The 21,880-nt window shown below is 42.1% G+C and overlaps 1 long non-coding RNA gene across 1 annotated transcript; it reads right to left on the reverse strand.

Moving 5' to 3' along the window:
- Positions 1–10,682: 10,682 nt before the first annotated feature.
- LOC122726616 lies at positions 10,683–14,158 on the reverse strand. The gene is made up of 3 exons (XR_006352806.1): positions 14,015–14,158; positions 12,874–12,967; positions 10,683–11,065 (listed from the first exon to the last, which is right to left on the reverse strand). It is a non-coding gene; the product is annotated as an uncharacterized LOC122726616 (long non-coding RNA).
- Positions 14,159–21,880: the final 7,722 nt, after the last annotated feature.

Here is a 21,880-nt window from a genome sequence, read left to right on the forward strand (position 1 = left end):
GTAGGTATGTGATTGGATGAGTATGACTGAATCTTCATTCTGACTGAGCTGAGAGCTGATTGGTGGGGTTGCTCATGTCCTGTTTCCTCACCTTCCATCTCTCCCTGGGAGACCTTTCAGAACTCTGAAAGGACTTTGTTCACACATCTCTTATGCATTTAGTATACTCTAGTTTCTATTAGAAGCAATACAGGTAGAGTGCATTCTAAAAGCCAGCCTTGGAATCAGGAAGAACTTAGTTTAAGTATGGCTCCTGTGACCCTAGACCCCTTGACCCCAAACAAGTCACTTAACCTCTCAGTGACCCACAGAACTCTCTAAGACCATGAGTTACAAGACAAGTTACTAATTTGTATTAGTGGGTAGTTTCCAGGCTAGGCGTCCTCACACTGATGAAATCATAGGCCTGGACCCTGCCCTTCCTGCCCTCCCTGCCCTCCCCACAAAAGGCCAACACCAAGCTTCATATTAGTTTTTTTTTGGGGGGGGGTGAGGCAATTGGGGTTAAGTGACTTGTCCAGGGTCACACAGCTAGTAAGTGTCAAGTGTCTGAGGTCACATTTGAACTCAGGTCCTCCTGTATCCAGGGCCGGTGCTCTATCTGCTGCACCACCTAGCTGCCCCTGTATTAGTTATTTTCATACTGGTCTTATCATCCTCCATTAGACTATAAGCTCTTCAAGAGCAGAAACCTCCCTCAGTTTGCTCATCTGTAAAATGAGGGGTTTAAAACTCAGAGATCCATTCTGTGATTTATGTTTATAATTTCTCCTGTAGAATCTAGCACACATCCTTGTACACAGTTGGCATTGAATGAGTATTTGTGGAATCCAACTGAGCTAAATTGAATTGAACTGTTTGTTGTTTGTCCTTCATTTTCCAAGAGGACCAGTGACATCTCGGGTGATGTCTTGACTCATGAGTGAATTGGATTTGAGTGAGGCAGAGTTGCCATGAGCATCACCTTCTATCGTGATTGGAGTCCAGTGGCAAGACAAAGTCAAGACAACTGATGATGGCTCAGGATGCAGTGGATTACCGTGGATTACCTTCAGTGTCTGATCAAGCTCTAAGCTCCACAGCACCTGCTCCAGTCATCTGCATGGCCATTGGAACAAATTGTTGTTATCTGCCCATTCTGCTGGGTCTTCACATGCTTGGGGTAGATACCCCCCAACAGGTTTGAGACCCCAACCTGCTTTAGCTCATCCGTCAGTTTATGTCCCTGTATGCTGCAGCTTCTTCGACCCACGAGTGAGAGTTGGGTAGCAGGTAGACACCAAAGGTGGATGAATAGCCCTGAAAGGGCCTGGCAAGCCCTCACATCAGAGGTGCCAGTCCTCCTGCAAAGCAGATACCTCCTGCACATACCAGTGAACCACTCGAACCTAGCTGGGAGGGCCCAGGAGTACAGAACTAGTTTGGCAAAACGGCCAAATCAGCCCGGAAGAAGGAGACCAACACAGTGACTTCTTCTGTCCCTGTAACCCCTCTTCTCCACTTAAGGAAAGAGAACCATATCTGAGCAGTCACCTTCTCTCTGTAGCTGAACTAGCTCTAGGGAAAAGCTAAGGGAAGAGCTGAGGTCCAGAGAGGTGGAGGGATTTGCCAGAGCTCACACTGGTCAGCATTCAAACCCGGGGGCCTCTACCCCGCTAGCCAATCCTCTTTGTATGGCACCATACCATCTGAAGTGAGCCCTGTGTTATGTTTTGAGCACCTCCATGATAGGCAGACACCTTTCCTTTCTCTACGGAAGGCAAGGGTATAGTCATTAGGGGTCAGAGCCTCATTCTGGAGCCATTTGATGGTTAAATGGTCATTTCTAATCAATGAGGTCTAAATTAAATTGTTTCTAGGGCAGAAAACAAACAAAGCCAGCTCCCTTGTCTGGGAGGTAGGGGGGTGGGTGGAGGAAGAGGGAGAGGATAGTCCATGGCCTTGCCCCTCCAGCTGAGTCTTGGCTCTCGGGGCTGGTGTCCCCAGTGAAAGTTAAAAAGAAATGTGCCTCCCTTGCATCCCGGCTAAAAATAGCCCCAGGCAGCAGTAACAGCAGCAACCACGTTGTTGGAGCTGAAATGAAAGGAGGAAGAGAGAGATTCAGATGTTTTTCTTTAAATCTAAAAGCAGTTCAGCAGTTGGAGGAGAGGAAGGGGAGGGAGGAGGGATACGGATAGGGGAAGTGAATGGAATATATAGAAATCCAGAGTACCGTGGGGGTGGGTCTCTCCTACTGTCACTCTAGATAGGGCAGCTGGCCATCCTGGGTGTGTCTCAGGGTCATGTGGATTGTGGGGGGAGTTCTATTCAGGAATCTCTAGTAATTGGGGATGGGGATGGGGGTCTTTGTAGCTCCAAGAAGAAATTGAGGGGGAGAGAGGGGGACAGGAGGGAACAGAGTGGGGCAGAGTGTCCACTTCCATGAGTCTTCCCACTTCCTCCATGAAACCTTCCCTGATGACTCCAGCCCGCAGGGACCTCTCCCTCCTCCTAGACCACTTTCCCATACACAGCTATGTATTGCTGATTGCCTCTTTATGTGTGTATCTCCCTCAACTAGATTGTGAGTTCCTTCCTTTGAAGAGGCAGGCAAGACAGCTGAGAAATTTCCCTGGAAATTGGAAATGTAAGGACAATAATTTAGCATGTAAATATGATTCACACTGAACAAGGAAATTGAGAGAGAGGGAGAGGGAGGGAGGACAAGGAAGAAGAGGGGGGTTGGGTTTGGGGAAGGGAGGAGACATTTAACTATAGCAACTCACTGTGATCTCTCTCTTCTCTGAACTTATAGCCTAAACCTGTTTAAGCCCATTCAGTCCAATAAACATGTATCTAGACAAGGCTTGGTGCTTGTTGCAAGAGATAGAGAAATGAAAAAAGACAAAACCAAAAAAGACAAAACTGTTTAAGTGGGCTAAGTAGATAGAGCCCTGGAGCTCTACATGTGTGATTTAGCATTCCAAAGTGGCTGGCTATCCCATGCAATATGGGTGGTAATTGGCACCCTGACTACTTCTGGTGACACAGAATACATATATTCTGTTTGGGGCTCTTTCCATTAAGGAGAGGAAAAGGAAGGAAGGAAGGAAGGAAGGAAGGAAGGAAGGAAGGAAGGAAGGAAGGAAGGAAGGAAGGAAGGAAGGAAGGAAGGAAGGAAGGAAGGAAGGAAGGAAAAGAGAGGGGGAGAGAAATGGTCAAAGGATATGAACAGGCAGTTTTCTGATGAAGAAACCAAAGCTATCTATTCCCATATGAAAAAATGCTCTAAATCTCTAATGATTAGAGAGATGCAAATAAAAACAACTGTTAAGGGCTAACAATTTTAAATCTCACACAACTCTGAGGTACCACCTGACACCTATCAGATTGGCTAAAATGACAAAAAAGGAAAATAATAAATGTTGGAGAAGCTGTGGGAAAATTGGAACACTAATCCATTGTTGGTGGAGCTGTGAACTAATCCAACCATTCTGGAGAGCAATTTGGAATTATGCCCAAAGGGCGATAAAGCTGTGAATACCCTTTGACCCAGCAATACCACTTTTGGGTCTTTTTCACAAAGAGATCATGGAAGGGGGAAAGGGACCCACATGTACAAAAATATTTATAGCTGCTCTTTACGTGGTGGCAAAGAATTGGAAGTTGAGGGGGTGCCTATCAACTGGGGAATGGCTGGACAAGTTGTGGTATATGAATACAATGGAATACTATTGTGCTGTAAGAAATGATGAGCAGGAAGAGTTCAGAGAAACCTGGAGGGTCTTACGTGGGCTGATGATGAGTGAGATGAGCAGAACTAGAAGAACATTGTACACAGTAACATCAACATTGAGTGTTGATCTACTGTGATGGACTATATTCTTCTCACCAATGCAGTGGCACAGAAGAGGTCCAGGGAACTCATGATGGAAGAGGATCTCCAAATCCAGGAAAAAAAAAAAAAGAACTGCGGAGTATAGATGCTAAATGAACCATACTATTTCTTTTGGTTTTGAAGCTGTTGTTTTTTTCTATTTTGAGGTTTTTCCATCATTGCTCTGATATATATATATATATATATATATAAAACCTATATCAGATTACCTGCTGTCTAGGGGAGGGGGGAGGGAGGGGAGGGAGGGAGAAAAATCTGAAATTGTAAAGCTTGTATAAACAAAGGTTGAGAACTATCTTTACATGTAACGGAAAAAAATAAAATACTTTATTAATTAAAAAAAGGAAAAAAAAAGAAAAGGGGGAGAGAGAGAGAGAGAGAGAGAGAGAGAGAGAGAGAGAGAAAGAGAGATTGCTGTCCATTCTTGAAGAGGATCAAAATGACATCTCTATGTTGAAGCCAAGGTACAATGTGTCTGATGGTGGCTGATAAGACCAATACTAGCTTGGAAGGCTCTGCCACAGGTCATTTGGAATGGGGATATCTCTAAATTTGTACATCTTACATTTCTTTTGAGCTACTGCAATTCTGCTTTGCTCATAGAACACAGTGACTTCTTTGATGTGGGCACACCATGCTGAGCAGTCCTATGCTAGCATCTCCCATGGCACATAATCAATTCCAAAGAGACCTTGAGAGTGTCCTTGTATCACTTCTTCTGAGTACCATGTGAGCATCTGCCTTGTATGAATTCTCTGTAAAATAGTCTTTTAGGCAAATATACATTTGGCATTTGAACAATGTGGCCAATTCATAGATGATGAGGTTGATGCATGTATCACTAGAGCTAGCTCAGTGTTTGGAAGGCTCCAAAAGAAAGTTTGGGAGAGAAGAGATATGATCAACTCATTGGAGTTGCACTCTCTGCAGCAGAGTTTGAATGCTTAGCAGTTTAGCTCAAGAGAGGAGGACCTCAATGTCCAGTACCTTATCTTGCTCAGTGATCTTCAGAATCTTCCTAAGACAATTTCCTGGAATGGCACTAGTAGACTGTCCAGGTTTCATAGGCATACAACAATGAGGTCAGCACAACAGTTCTGTAAACCTTCGGTTTGGTAGGCAGTCTACTACCTCTTCTTTCCCACGTTTTCCTTCAGAGCCTCCCAAACAATGAGCTAGTTCTGGCAATGTGTGTGCTTCATCATCTATGTGTACACCAAAGGAAATTATATTGCCAAGGTAAATGAACTTATCCACAGCATTCAAAAGTTTTCCATTTGCTGTAACTGATGGTTCCATGGATGGATGGTGTGGTACTAGTTGATGGAGAACCCATATTTTCTTGGTGTTAATTGTTAGGCCAAAATTACCACAAGCAGTAGAGAATCCATCCATACTTTCTTGCATCTCAGCCTCAGAGGCCCCATTGAGTACACAATTATCTGCAAACAAAAAAATCATTCACCAACCCTCCCTCTACTTTAGTCTTGGCTTGTAACCTTTTCAGGTTAAATAATTTACCATCAATGTGGTAGCTGACTTTGATGCTGTTTTCATCCTCATTGAAACATCATGCTAAAAAGTATGGAAGCAAGCACGCATCCCTTCACTCCATTGGTCATTGGGAAAGTTCAAGAGCATCATCCATTATCCATGCAAGCATGCCATCATGAAACTGACATAAAATACTGATAAACTTCTCCAGGCAACCAAATTTTGCCATAATTTTCCACAAGCCCTCATGACTGACGGTATAAAAGGCCTTGGTCAGATCTACAAATGTTGTATACAGACCCCTGTTCTGTTTCTGGCATTTTTCCTGGAGTTGTCAGGCAGCAAACAACATATCAATCCTTCCTTGACCCTTTCTGAAGCCACGCTGGCTCCCAAGTAGATTATCATCTTCTGGTTAAAGGATCAGCCTATTAAGGAGGACTCTGGCAAGAATCTTGCCAGCAATGACTAAGAGAGAGACCCCACCTTGTGATCGTTACAGGATGACCTATTTCCTTTTCCTTTATGAAGATGGACAATGGAGGCATCCTTGAACTCCTGGTGGATAGCCTCTTTTTGCCATATACCCTGGAAAATTTCATTTAGCTTTTGTATGAGCAGTGGACCCCCCCCCCCGCCTTATAAATCTCAGCTGGAATAAAATCAGCACTAAGTGCTTTGTCATAAAAGAGGAGCCTAATGGCATTCAAAATCTCTTCTTCAGTTGGAAGTTCAGCTAGACAGGGATTGACTTCAATCTGAGGTATATGGTCAATGGCTTTAGCATTGATTATGACGGTCTAAGGAGAAAGCAATGCAAGTGTTCAGCCTATCTCTCCAGGAACATGTCCTTATCACTAATCAATGTGATTCCATCAGCACTGGGTGATGGAGATACATCATAGGTATTTGGCCATAAATAGCCTCCAGGGCATCATAAAAGTGTTTTGGATTGTTATTATCCATGCAAAACTATGTTTTGTCTGCCTTCTTACTGAGCCGAGAATCCTGCATCTCTCTAAGTTTTGCTTACATTTTCCTTTTGATGAAGTTAAATGCTCCCTTCTTAAAGAAGGATGAACTACCCTGCTGATAAAACCTGTGGAGATCTTGTTTTTCATTTAGCAGCTTCTGCATTTCCCCATCGTTTTCATCAAACTAGTCTTACGTTTGCAAGTGTTCTGGGCCAGATGAGTAAGTGTTGTACACCAAGCCTCTGAAAGCTGCTCACTTCTTTCCTACTCCACTGTTTCCAACCTAGTGTTGGCTCAGCTTTCCCTTCAAGTTAGCAAGGAACTGTTCCTACTTAGAGAAGTGCTCTAATGTGTTGACATTAAGTCATCTGGTAGTTGTCTTGCCTTGCCATATTGCCTTGTCACTCTCATATCCTGTCTATCTCTTCTCCTTACAATAACATAGTCTATTAAATGCCAATGTTTGCTGTAAAGGTACATTCATGAAGTTTGTTGCATTTAGGTAAATGGAAGACAGTGCTGATGATAAGGTCATGAGAGACATAAGTCTTCAGTAATAAGTGACTGTTGCTGTTCCTGTTTCTGACTTCATTCCTCCCAAGGACTTCCTGCCATGTTTGCTAATCTGTGCCTACTCTGGCATTAAAGTCACCCAGAATTATAAGTTTGTCTTCTTTTGGCATATTGATGGTGAGGATCTCCAGGTCTTCAAAAAATTTTTCTTTGACCTCATCAGGGTTCATCATTTTGGGAGGATATACACTGATGATGGTAGCAAGGTGCTTTCCTGCAAGTGAAAGTCACATTGCCATGAGCCTATTATTCACTCCTTTTGATAAGCATACAAGCTTTTTGAGTAGATTAGTTTTGATTGAAAAACCTACACCAGATTCATGGTGCTCCACACCACTGTGACCACTCCAGATCCAACTTCTGTAAGCTGGCTTCCATTTGCCAGCCTTGTTTCACAGGGTTGCTATTTGGATGCCATACCTGCTGAGTTCTCTTGCAACAAAAGCTGTTTATCCTTCAGGTCTACTAAATTTTGTGTTGTCCATAAGTGTGAGCACATTCCATGAACTGATGATAAGTGGAATCATCTCCATAAAAGTTTTTGTACATTTGTTGGTGTTTTGACAGCAGGGTGGGATTCCCCATCTGCTTGCCTTCAATAAGCAAGTCAGGGTTGGGTGAAGCAAACAAATTTTAGAGCACCTTTTCTAGTCCCTTCCTCATGACAGGAGGTGAGCAATGTGGCCTTTAAAAAAAAAGTTGCTATTTGGGGGCAGCTAGGTGGCACAGTGGATAGAGCACCGGCCCTGGAGTCAGGAGGACCTGAGTTCAAATCCGGCCTCAGACACTTAACACTTACTAGCTGTGTGACCTTGGGCAAGTCACTTAACCCCAATTGCCTCACCAAAAAAAAAGCTGCTGATACACCAAGGAGGCTGCCAAATCCCATTTCTGCCTCAGTCTAGTGAGAAGATGACCCTAAGGCCTGGGCTCCCTGTGTGTAGAGTGGTGAGCACAGTTCCCAGTGTATCTGCGCCTGCTGTTTCATTACTTGTCTGTCACCACAGGGCTTTGAGGTAGGTAAAAATGGTAAAATGGTATGGATTATGTCTTTTGATTTAAGCATAAATTAGATTTAGGTGAGGCAGACAGAGTAGTCTGAAGTCATCTACCTCATTCTCTCTTCCAGAGTCATTGGAGTCCAGTGGCAAGACAAAGTCAAGACAACTAGTGATGGCTCAGGATGCAATGGATGACTTTGGCATCTTCAGTGTCTAAGCATTCCATAGCACCTGCTTTAGCAGCCTTAATGGCCTTTGGAACAAATTATCCTCATGTACCCATTCCACTTGGGGATGTCTTCACATGCTTGGGATAAACACCCCCCTACTTCACCAAAGGATTTAAGACCCCTCAGTTACCCTCATCCTGGTTTAGCCTGTCTGCTGAAATGGTTTACTGGGGTCCATGGCTACTACATGCTGAAGCTTCTTGAAGCCACAGATGAGAGCTGGGTGAATCAGGTGAACCCGAAAGGTGGAAAGCAGCCCTGAAAAGGGCTCAGCAAGTTCTCATCCCAGAGGTAGTAGTCTTCCCTGAACACACCCTATATCCCTAAAAAAGAAGGAAGAGAGAAAGGAAGGAAGGAAGGAAAAGGAAAAGGAAAAATATACTAGAAGGACCAGGTGCATCACTTGCTGCAAAAATTTTTATAATTTTGTTCTAATTTTCCTATCTGCAAATTCACTTTAAATACAAATAATTACAAACATTCTAATTTTACTTTGAAATAAAAATTTTCATCTTCCTATCTCCTTACCTTACAGATAAAAAAATAAAAACACACCCGTATCAATCCTTCAAGGCATTCTTAAATTCCAGTCCTTAAGTATTTCTACGTGCCAAGCACTGTGCTAAGAGCTGGGGATACAAATAGAAAATTGGTTATAGTTCTTGCTTGCAAGGAGATTACATTCTACTATGGGAAGACCACATGTACAAGGAAGTGGGAAGTTGTGTCTAGGAAGTACTATTTCTGGTTTGGAAATGTATGTGGATGGTGAGTGGAGCTGGTTGATTGGCATAACCTTTTCAGGAGCAATGGGGATATTAACTTAATTTTGCTTCTAGAACTGGAAAGCAGGGTAGGGGTGGGGAGGCAAGGGGGTGCTTGAGAAGAGAGCCAGGGGAGTAAATACAGCATGGTGAAGCATGGTTAGAGTCAGACTGATATAATGGCCATTCAACAATCAGGAAAATAGGGTCTCATAAAATACTGAGCTCTTCACCCTGACTACATCTGATAGCACTTAGAGACCCACCAGAAGTCTCTGGTTGCATGTCTTCTATCAAGAAGCCAAAGTGCCTAAGTGACCAGGCTGCAAGCTCAGAACTCCATGAGAAGTACTTCAGCCACAATGCACTATTGTGTGATCACTATTATCTGGTGCCAGGGAACGTGAGGTACAGTGAAAGGAAGCATGGATTTAGAATCAGAACCCCTAGGTTCAAATCCTACCTCTGATATTTTCTACCTGTGTAACCATGGACAAGTCACTTAACTTCTCTGGGCCTTAGTTTCCTCATCTGTAAAATCAAGGGTATGGACTAGATTGCCCCTAATGTTCCTTCCAAATGTGTGCTTCTAATTCTGAATGTGCTGCATAAAACCTGCATGAGCCTTGGTACATCACCTCTCTGAACCTCCATTATGTACACTGGAAAGCCCAATGGATGAAGAATGCCTGTTGTATACACTATTATATAAGCTGAGAGATAGTTTGCACATTTGTTGGTATAAAATAAGTACTTGTTGATTGACTGACTGACTGCATAGTAAGTCTGATCTCAAAGTTGGGAAGATCTGAGTTCAAGTTGTGATCCTGGGCAAGTCACTTATCCTCTAAGTGTTTAAGACTATAAATTGTTGGGTTTTTTTTTCTCCTTTTAAGTAGTATTTTATTGTTCCAATTATATGTAAAGACAATTTTTAACATTCCTTTTTAAAATAAAATTTTGAGTTCCAAGTTTTCTCCCTCTTTCCTCTTCTCCCTCCCCTCGTCCCTAAAATGATAAGCAATTTGGTACAGGTTATATATGTGCAATCATGGAAAACATTTCCAAATTAGTCATGTTGTGAAAGAAGAAACAGAGCAAAAGGAAAAAAAATAAAGAGAAAATAGTATGCTTCAATCTGCATTCAGACCATCACTTCTTCCTCTGGATGTGGAGAGTATTTTCTATCAGTCACTTGGAATTGTAAGATATAAATTGTAAAGAAGGTCCTTGCCTATCTGTATAGTTTCCTTAACTGGGAGTTCCCAATGCAAATAAAATTACAGGTCCAGTCCCTCACCCTATCATATGGGATGGATATACAATTCATATAGTTGGTCTGTGCATTTATCTTGGGCAGGCACTGAATATGGATAATGAATGGACATAGGCATTTTAGTCCCTTTCTTAGCATAATTCCAAATTGTTTTCTAATTGTTAATTAGATTATTTAATTAACTAATAATTGTTAAACTAAGTTCTACCAACAATCAATTAATATGCCTATCTTCCTATATCTCATCCAACATCAACTATTCCAATCTTTTATCACTTTTGCCAATTTATTGAGTATGATATGAAACCTCATGGTTGTTTTGATATGCTTTTTTCATATTATACATGACTTAGAGTAATCTTTCATTTGGTTTTTAATAGCTTGCAATTCTTTCGAGAACTGCTTATATCCTTTTTGATCACTTGTCTTTTGGGGAATGGCTTCTAGTGTTATATATCTTATATTGTATATCTATGTCTCTATGTATGTATACTTGTATATATATGCATATGTGTGTGGATGTATATGTATATATACACACATGCACAAACACACACACATATGTATCTTAGATATCAGACTCTTATTAGAGGTATTTGATACAAATGTCTTTTGCCAATCAACTATTGCCTTTCTTATCCTAGTTGCATTGATTTTGCTAGTGCTTTTAAATTTCATATGATGGAAATTATCTATTTTTTGTATGTGTGGGTACCAAGCAAGTGAAGAGAATATGACAACTCCCACCAAAACCAATGATTCATCTCAAATTTCATCTATGCTTGCTCATCTTGTGGAACTCTTGATTGTGTACTCCCATTATTCCTCCATATTGGATTTACTTAGTGGTTCTTTGGTACATTGGGTGGACTCCCCCTGTGAAGAATTTACAAAAAAAAATTTAGAAAAAAGTCATCCAGGGGGCAGCTAGGTAGCACAGTGGATAAAGCACCGGCCCTGGATTCAGCAGTACCTGAGTTCAAATCCGGCCTCAGACACTTACTAGCTGTGTGACTTTGGGCAAGTCACTTAACCCCCATTGCCCCGCAAAAAAAAAAAAAAAAAGAAAAAGAAAAAAGAAAAAAGTCATCCACATTAGAGAATTTGAATTGATTGTGACTGGCATAGTTGGAGAAAGAATCTACTTTCTTATTTGTTTGTTTTTGTTTTGGTGAGGCAATTGGGGTTAAGTGACTTTCCCAGGGTTACACAGCTAGTGTCAAGTGTCTGAGGCCAGATTTGAACTCAGGTCCTCCTGAATCCAGGGCCAGTGCTCTATCCACTGAGCCACCTAGCTGCCCCAAATGTATCTACTTTCATGAGATCACAGGTCCATTCAAGTATAAGTAAAATGAAAGGACTGAATTAGATGATATCTAAGGTCTTTTCCACCTCTCAGTCTTATGATAAATTTACAATCTGGTAAACTTAAGTTTAAGATAACTGAGTTTATGCTGTCTTATTTTCATTAATAATATTTTCATGTGTGTACTTTTACTCTTCCATTTTAACTGTATGTGCCTTGGAGGCCAGGACTCTGACTCCTACTTCTCTGTATTCCCTAGGTTACCCAATATTGTGCCCAAGACATTGTAGGTGGTCAATAAACATTTCCCAATTGGTACATCTGACAGTAGAAATAAAGCTAAAATGGGCATTAGAGGTCATTTGGTGCAACCCCCTTATTTTATTTTTAAAAAATCCATTTTATTGATTTCTTTGGTGGTGTTGACATCAGCCATTTCCCACCCTCTGAGACCTCATTTGAACCCTCCCTTTTTAAAAAAGAAAAACAATTGAACAAAGTTATCTGATACTGAAATCTTGTCTAACAATGTAGACAATATCCTGTCCCCCATCTCTTTGCAATGAAGAAGAATGTATTCTTCCTTCTATTTTCTTCAGGACTTTTACCGTTTTATTTTTTATTACTCAGAGTTCTACTTCATTTTTTGGTAATCTTTTCATTTACATTGTTGTAGTCACTGTATAAATTACTCTCTCCATTCTGCTTTCCCTGAGAACAGTTTGTGTCAGTTCATGCAAATTTTCCTAGGTTTCTCCAGATTCCTCATTTCTTACTATACAATACTAACCCATGGTATTCATGTACCATCATTTTCTCAGCCATTTCACAGTAGAAGGGCTCATACTTTATTCAGCCCCTTCATCTTACATATGGAGTCTCATTCTACAGCCTATTCATCAAAGTGAACAAGTTTCAGAGGCCAATGCGGGATACTGGGGATAAATAAGATGTACCTGGGGCCAGAGGCTGGAGTTTGGGGTTTGGGCTGTCCCCTACAAATTAATTGTCAGGGCTAGTTTTATTAAGGTTGGAGATAGTAGATAGAGTTATAGAGGCCTAATGTTGTAGGGCATAGAGAGCCAGGCTCAAAGCCAGGAAGAACTGAGCCTCCTCCAACACATACTGATTGTGTGGGTCAAATAAGTTCTTTTTTTTTTTTTTTGGCGGGGCAATGGCTTGCCCAGGGTCACACAGCTAGTGAGTGTCACGTGCCTGAGGCCAAATTTGAACTCAGGTCCTCCTGAATCCAAGGCCAGTGCTTTATTCACTGCACCACCTAGGTGCCCTCAAATAAGCTCTTAGTGATTTTGACAACTCTTTAAGACTAGACATTAGAGAGAAGGTTTTTAACTGCATTGCTAGAAAGTTTCCTTACCTGGGAGTTTTCTGTATCAGTGAAATCATAGGTCCAATCTATGGAGGAATTATTAACAGTGGCTGATTGGAACAATTGGCAATTTCCCTGGAAACTAAAAAAAAAATTGAAAATGGAAGAATAGAAACATGATACATAATTATGACGAGGAGATGGGAGATAGGGAAGAAAGAGGAAGGGAAGAAGGAAAGGAACCTTATCTTAATGGGAACAAAATGAGACTTAGAGGGACAGGAAATCAAAATCTAGGTCTGTCTTGCCTAATACAGGATGTCTGCTGACCTTACTCCATATCCTCTTGGGGTGGTTAAGTGTTAGTTGGTGTAGTTTCATTCCTAAGAGTCAGAGGACAGGAATGACCCAGTAGAAGGGAGACTTACTCTAGTGTTTTTGTTGTTGTTCAGCCATTTTTCACTTGTGTCCAACTCTTTGTGATCCCATTTGGGGTTTTCATGGCAAAGATACTGGAATGATTTGCCATTTCCTTCTCCAAATAATTTTACAGATGAGAAAACTGAGGCAGACAGAGTTAAGTGACCTGCCCAGGGTCACACATCTAATAAGTGTCTGAGGACAGATGTGAACTCAAGGAGATGAGTATTCCTGACTCCGGGCCAGTTACTCTATCCACTGAACCATCTAGCTGCCTGCTGTAGTCTTAGAAGTCCTGAATTCAAATCCTCCCTCTGATGCATGCTACCTAAATGGTTTTGGACAAATCACTCAATCTCTCAGTTTCTTCTTTTTTAAAATGAAAAGTTTTATTAAATGGCCTTTTAGGTCCCTTCCAGCTCTAGATCTTTGATCTTTTGAATCTGCCCCACTTAGTGGATATTATAAAGATCAAATGAGATTATGGTTATAAATATGAAAAGCATAAAGTACTTTTGTAGTGGCAAAGAAACAGACACAAAGGAGATGTTAATTGATCAGGAATTAACTAAACAAATTATATGATGGAATATTACTGTGCCTGCCATAAGAAACAATGAACATGAAGAATGCAGATAAGCTTGAGAAGACACATGAACTGATACAGAGCAAAATAAGCAGAACCAGGAAAATAGTAGATATGACTATAGAAATGGAAAGAATGAAAAAAAAATTAAAAACTGGATGCTACATAATCATAATGACCGACCTTAGCCCTGAAGAAGAGATGAAAAGACTCATATCCCTCTCTTCTTTGTAGACCATGGGTGTGGAACACTGTCCAACTCAGTCAATGTATTAGTATTGCTGAATTGATTTTTTTCTTTCTTCCTTTTTAATTCTTTGTCACAAGTAGTAGCTGTTTGGGCAGGAAAGGGGGAAAGGACACATTGGGAAATGAAGGTTATGTAAAAACCAAAGGTATACATATGTAATAAAAACATAAAGTGTTATATAAATACAAAGAATAATCAATAGCATTATGATTTTCATCTTAATGAGCCTGCATGTCCATGAAGGGTCAATGCCCTGGTAACTCTGGAAAAACACTGCTGACAAACTCGAGAACATGGCAATGTGAACAGGCTTAGCCTCCCCACCCAAGCACATCAAATTTCTGGCATCCCAGTCCTAGATCAATATCATGAGGGAGGCCAAGTTTGTTTCTGGGTGAGAGGTGAGATGGGAGGTTGGGAAGGAGGAAGTGGGTAGGAGGTTGAGGGAGACAGGAATCCAAGCTATCTGGGATGAGAACAAAGGCCAACCACTGTATAGCAACTCACAAGGCCTGAGCAGAGCAGTTCCACCACTCTCATTGTGAATATGGGTCATTTAATTACTCTGGACCTTATGCATTCAAGATATGAAATGGGTGTTCAGGTCCCTTCGCCTCCGCCTGATATGGAAAAAGGATTCCTGGAGGAAAGGGCCAGTGGAAATTAGAGGGTAAGGAGAGTGAAGTAAAGGAAGAACTAGTTTTGGGGGCCTGGAAAATGAACATGAGGTGCTCTCTAATCCCAGAGGTCAGCATAAAAGCAGGAGAAGAAGTTCATCTAATTTTGAGTATCAAACTGATCTGGTCAAGAGAAACCACAAACTTCTGGAACTAGCACAGTTTTCTAAATTTCTAAATTATTAAAGGTAGCTGAATCAAATTTTTTTTTTGTGGGGCAATGAGGGTTAAGTGACTTGCCCAGGGTCACACAACTAGTAAGTGTCAAGTGTCTCAGTTCAAATTGGAACTCAGGTCCTCCTGAATCCAAGGCTGTTGCTTTATCCACTGCGCCACCTAGCTGCCCCCCTGAATCAATTTTAAGACTCCAAACTGGAATGAATATGTGACTGTTCTTGGGGTGGGTAGATCTTACCAGGTTTCCCTGTTACACTGACTTCTGAGTCACATCTTTCAGGGGTGACTTAAATAGTGCCTGATTCAGCTTTAGATCCTCAGGCATCATGGTCTAGGGTTGCTCGAGGAAGTCACCAGGCTCATGCCAGGGGCTAGAAAATGAAGTGAGACCATACTCATAGTCAGAACTGTACTTTGGGTTAATTCAGTTCAGGTGGGTGAGCTGGTATTTGAAGAAGACCCTGTAAAATGAGGAAGATGGGGGCAGCTAGGTGGCGCAGTGGATAAAGCACCGGCCCTGGAGTCAGGAGTACCTGAGTTCAAATCCGGGCTCAGACACTTAACACTTACTAGCTGTGTGACCCTGGGCAAGTCACTTAACCCCAATTGCCTCACTAAAAAAAAAAAAATGAGGAAGATGGATCTTCCAACAATGGAACCTTGGGGGTGACGGTTAGTGGTAGTTGGGACTTGTCTCTGGTGTACCTTGAAGTAAGATGTGGGGATACTGATCACTATGGGGAGGAATCTCACTCCTGGGTGTCAGTGCCCTAATCATCTAATCAATCAATAAACATTTATTAAGTGTTCAGTAGGTCGCTGACCCATTTCCAAGTGCTAGTAATACAAACAAAAAAGCAAAAACAATACCTGCCCCCAAGGACCTTCCATTCTATTTTTTAAAATTTTATTTAGTATCTTATTTTTCCCCAATTACACATAAAAACAATTTTTAACATCTATTTTTAAAACTTTGGTTCCAAATTTTCTCCCTTCCTCCCCCCTCCTTTGAGAAGGCAAGCAATCCAATATAGATTATACATGTGTAGTCATGCAAAACATTTCCATATTAGTCATGTTGTGAAAGAAAACAGACAAACAAAACCTCAAGAAAAATAAAGTAAAAGAAATATGCTTCAATCTGTATTCAGACACCATCAGTTCTTTCTCTGGGAATGGACAGCATTCTTGATCATAAGTCTTTCAGAGCTGTCTTGGATCACTGTATGGCTGAGAATAGCTAAGTCATTCACAGCTGATCATCCCATAACATTGCTGTTACTTTGTACACAAAACATTTTACTTTAACATCAGCTAAGGTAAGTCTTTCCAAGTTTTTCTGAGAGCATCCTCCTCCTCATTTCTTTTTTTTGGGGGTGGGGGGGGCAATGAGGGTTAAGTGACTTGCCCAGGGTCACACAGCTAGTGTCAAGAGTCTGAGGCCGGATTTGAACTCAGGTCCTCCTGAATCCAGGGCTGGTGTTTTATCCACTGCACCACCTAGCTGCCCCCCTCATCATTTCTTATAGCACAATAGTATTCCATCATAATCACATACCATACGTTGTTCGGTCATTCCCTAATTGATGGGCATCCTCTCAGTTTTCAATTCTTTGCCACCAGAAAAGAGCTACTATAAATTTTTGTACTATATGTCCTCTTCCTTTTGTTTTTTCTTATCTTTTTTTTTTGGATACAGACCTAGTAGTGGTATTGTGATATCAAAGCGTATGCATATTTTTATGGCCCTTTGGGTATAGTTCCAAATGGCTCTATAGAATGGCTGAATCAGTTCACAACTCTACCAACAGTACATTTTCTCCGTATTCCCCTCTAGTATTTGTCATTCCCCTCTTCTGTCTTATTAGCCAATCTAATAGGTATGAGGTAGGTCCCCAGAATTGTTTTGATTTGCATCTCTCCAATCAATAGTGAGTTAGAGCTTTTTAAAAAACATGGCTATAGGGGCAGCTAGGTGGCACAGTGGATAAAGCACCAGCCCTGGATTCAGGAGGACCTGAATTCAAATTTGACTTCAGACACTTGACACTTACTAGCTGTGTGACTCTGGGCAAGTCACTTAACCCTCATTGCCCTGCAAATATATTTATATATACACATATATAATATGTAGTGTGTATATATATACACACACATGGCTATAGATAGCTTTGATTACTTCGTCTGAAAGCTGTACTTATCTTTTGATCACTTATCAATTGGGGAATGGCTCTTACTTTTATAAATTTGACAGTTCTCTATATATTTGATAAATGAAGCCTTTATTAGAGAAACTTGCTTCAATTTTTTTTCACAGTTACTATTGCTAACTGTATTTCCTTCCATCCTGCTTTCTCCGCGCTCCCTGTTTATCCTTTTCTCTCCTTTCACCCTGTCCCTCCTCAAAAGTGTTTTGCTTCTGACTACCCCCTCCCACAATCTGCACTCCACCCCCTCTTATTCCCCTCCCCTCCTACTTTCCTGCAGGGTAAAATCGATTTCTATACCCAATTCCCTCTTTGAGTCAATTGGAGCTTCAATTCTAATAGGAAGTCTCAGAACCCAGTGCTAAGAACAACTCTGCTCCTACCTTTTGCCACTTTCCTATAAATTATGACATCTTCTAGATTTCCTCTTACTCTTCTCTGCCTCCACAGATGTAAATAAATAATTTCCAACTGTCATAAAATCATATTCAAAATAAGACATTATGTTCTTTGAAAAAGAAAAGTATTAATCATAGCAGTAGTAGTTGTAGCTGGCCAGCATTCACAGCTTTATGTGACATTATCTCATTTGATATTCATAACACCCCTTTGAGGTAGATGCTATCATCATCCTTATTTTACAAATGAGGAAACTGAGGCTAAGAGACATTCAGTGACTGGTCCAGACTAGTAAGTCTGAGGTAGAATTCTAACTCAAGTCTTCCTGATTCCAAGTCCAAACACTTTGCCTGCTGGAGATTCCACTCCCAAAGCAGAAGAGTCATCCTTAGGTGTTTCAGAGATGGTCCAGAGGCTGGCTCCATACTAGGGAGGTAGTAAGAAAAGGTACCAGAGGCTGTGGACTTTTATTCTTGTGTAGCCTGACTCCTAGTTTGGGGGTGGAGGGATGGGGGAGAATGAGGAGATGCACCCACTTTGTCAGCCATCTTCTGTACTGTGCCACTAGCTACTGAGAAGGTTTGGAGGGCTGTTCCTGCTCCATAGTGGCCTGGGACTCCGATCCATAGTGGGCAGATGAAAGCTTGACAGATTGACAGCAGGATGCCATGGAGTCTAGGTCTGGGAAAGGATAAATATAAAGTGGCCGGCACAGTACTGGACAGAGGCCATATGAAACACAAAGTACATTCCGGCCCCTGCATAACAAACTGTACCAGTCTTTTCCAGGGTTGGGAGGACTGGATCAGGGTGGCCAGCGAACAAGGTTCTTGCTAGGATGGCTAGAGACTCCTCCCCTCACCCCACTCCAGTCCCAGGCAGAGCAGGTCCTGCTGTTCTCTCCTCCCACACCAACCCCGCCTCACTTCACCCTCAGACTGCTGTGGTCCCCTGTGGGGCTCCAGCATTTAGACAAACCATGACCTAGGTGGTAGAGGAAGGGAAGGTGAGGAAACAGTAGCTAGGGCCAATGAAATTCAAAATAGACTTAGTAAGTAGAGCTGTCCAAAGGCAGAGTGGGCTATTGTGATCTGTCGGCCTGGCCTCTTACACACACACACACACACACACACACACACACACACACACCCCTGCCATCTTTACGCAGCCTCTGCACTAGCTATCCCACATCCCTGCAATGCCTTACATTTTACACAAGTCTTAGATCAGTTGCCCTAATTCTGGTGTGAGTCTTACTCTGAGGAAGGGGGCTCTCATTTTTCTTCTCTGCCTTCTTTACTTTCCTCTGCCTCATAGAATCTCTCTCTTTCTTTAGGGAAGCTCAAGTTCATGCACTGCTTTTTACATGGAGCTTTTCTGGATCCTCCCAAATGAGAATCCTCCATCCTAAATGACCTTGGATTTGACCACTTTCTAGATGTTTGTTTTTATTCGCCTTATAGTTGTTATTGAATATATTTAAATAGGTAACTGTCTCACCCATTAAAATTTAAACTTCTTGAAAGAAGGGATTGTTTCATTCGCATATAGTCAGCTCTTTTTTTTTTTTTTTTTTTGGTGGGGCAATAAGGGTTAAGTAATTTGCCCAGGGTCACACAGCTAGTGAGTATTAAGTATCTGAGGACAGATTTGAACTCAGGTCCTCCTGAATCCAGGGTCTGTGCTTTATCCACTGCACCACCCAGGTGCCCCAGGAGGCTCTTAATAGTTGTTGATAACGTATCTTGCCACTGGACCCAGATGGCTTGGGAGTAGAAAGTGAGCTGGTGACTTTGAACAGCCCTTCCTCAATTCAATTCAGTGCAAGTCATGGTATTTGTCATGGTCCTATTCAGGAAGGAAGGACAAACAACAATAGTTGTTGACTGATTGATTTGCTGTTACTGGACATGTTTGAACAGAGGATGGTTGACCAGTTTTTAGAGATAATGTAGAGGGGCTTCCTATTTGAGAATGTTAAATTACATTGTATAAAGTCCTTTGCCCGGACTTACATCTGGCCTCAACTGCTTACTAGCTGTGTGATTCTGGGCAAGTCACTTAACCTCATCTGCCTCAGTTTCCTCAACTACAAAATGAAGATAATAACAGCACCTACCTCCCTCCAGGGAGGATCAAATGAGATCAGTGCTTTGTACCAGTGCCTGGCACATGGTAGGTGTTTAAAACATACCTGCTTTCTTCTTTCCTCCTTAAAATGCTATGATGCCAAAAGCCTAATATAGCCATAGTACTCTGGAAGGTGCTGAGGATACAGAACAAATTGGAGAAAAATGAGAGGACCGGGCCTTAGAGTCAGAGTATGCATGACTTATTTACACTAGAGTAAGAGTGACTGATCTAAGACTTGTTTGAAATCTACCTCTGCCATATGTTCTGTGGGACCTTAGCCAAGTCACTTCCCTCTTGGAGTCTCAGTTTCCTCTTCTGTGAAACTAGGGGGTTGAATTAGGTGATCTTTAAGGTCCCTTACCATCAGAAAATCCTGGATTTGGGTAATGTAGGCACGTGGCAGTGCTGGCTATTGAGAATATAGTAGCAGAGGCCAGCCAGGCCAGGGGCCAGGTTGGTGCTAGAGCTGAGATTTTGTGGGACTGGAGGACAGAAGCATTGAACCTAGCTTAATCCATCCTGATTTTCATGACTAGCTCAGGTCTTTTCTCAGAAGCCTTTCCTGCCTATTCTTCTTAATTCCTCTGAGTGTCTATAAATCTGTCTGGGACCCTCTTCTTTATCTCTGTCTCTGTCTCTCTCTCTCTCTCTTTTTGGTGAGGCAATTGGGGTTAAGTGATTTGTCCAGGGTCACACAGCTAGTAAATGTCAAGTGTCTGAGGCCAGATTTGAACTCAAGTCCTCCTGAATCCCGGGCTGGTGCTCTATCCACTGCGTCACCTAGCTGCTCCCCTCTTCTCTTTTTATATATATATGTCTCCCCCATCCATTGGTTCTTGAGCTTCCTGAAGGAAGGTACCCTGAGTCTGTTTCCTCACAGTATCTAATGTGATGTTGGGCACATGGTTTTGTGTTTAATTGATACTTCCTGATTTATTTTCTTGGTTTGGAGCAAATGGACCCTGAGGAGGTCAAGGTCCCAGGCACTCTTTCCCTAATTACTGAGTTCTTGTTCAACACCCTCTCTCTCCCCCCACTCCCCACTCCCCCACCACAGGATCTCTGGCCCAGAGCCCAGGGAAAGGATGAAAAAAAGTTGGTGCTGTCTCACTCCATGAATATGTCTGGGTTTTTAGGAATGCCCATCTGATTTAGAGGCAATGGGTGGTAGGGGTGTGGGGGTATGTGTCTGGAGGTGGGGACTATTCTAGCATAGTCCTTTCTAAAGCCTTACAAAGAGCCAGCTCTCCTTTTGGCTAGCGGTAGGGGAGAGGGAGTGTCCCCAAACCCTTCTAAGGGGCCTGAGTCTGGGCTGCCAGATACTTCTCCAAACCTCTACCCATGCCCCAGAGAGAGGGGAAGTCCATGATTTTCACATGGGCTGAAGACATTGTGTATGAAAGAGGAATTTTGAAGGGGATTTTAGGAATGGCGATGACAGAAATTAGAGGCCTAGAAATGGCTCATTCTACCCACCCCACCCCCCACTGCTGCCCAATCTGATTTCCCACAGATAGTCATATTGTTGTTATACCCTATTATTCCAAGGCTCCTCAGCCCAGAGCTGAAGAATTCCTAGTCTTCCTCCCACCCCAACCTCTCCAGTACCCTTCCCCATATTCACAGGGAGAGTTGGGGATGAGTGGAAGAAGGCAGCCTTTATAGAATCAGGGAAGGATAGAGCTGCAAGGGACCTTCAAGATATCTAAGGTAGGGGTTCCTAACCTTGGGTATGTGAACTAGTTTGTTTTTTTTAAGACTGATAATTTTCCAATATAATTGGTTTCCTTTGTAATTCTACATATTTTATTTTGTACATTTTAGAATATGATTTTGAGTAGGAGTCCAAAGATTACCAGAGGGGTCCGTGGAACAAAAAAAAGGTTAAGAACCACTGATCTATCACAAGCCTTGTGTTTTACAGGTGAGGTGCTGAGACCCACAGAAGGAAAGTGTCTGGTCCGTGGTCATGCAGATTAATTATAACCAAGTGGCATCAGGCCTAGCACCCAAGTCCACAGATTCCCAGTCTTCCATACTTCCTTCTCTCAGCAGGTCTGCTGTGGCCCATCTGTTCTTGCCCCAAGTAACGCCTGCAGCCTACAGACAATGTTAATCTAATACAAACAGGCATTTGGCCCCCATGATGCCATGGGCTCCTTGCCACCTAAGAGTAGGGATGGAGTTGGGGGAAAGGGAATCTCCC

This window comes from Dromiciops gliroides, chromosome 4 (assembly GCF_019393635.1).
Source record: "Dromiciops gliroides isolate mDroGli1 chromosome 4, mDroGli1.pri, whole genome shotgun sequence".
Lineage (NCBI taxonomy): Eukaryota > Metazoa > Chordata > Mammalia > Microbiotheria > Microbiotheriidae > Dromiciops > Dromiciops gliroides.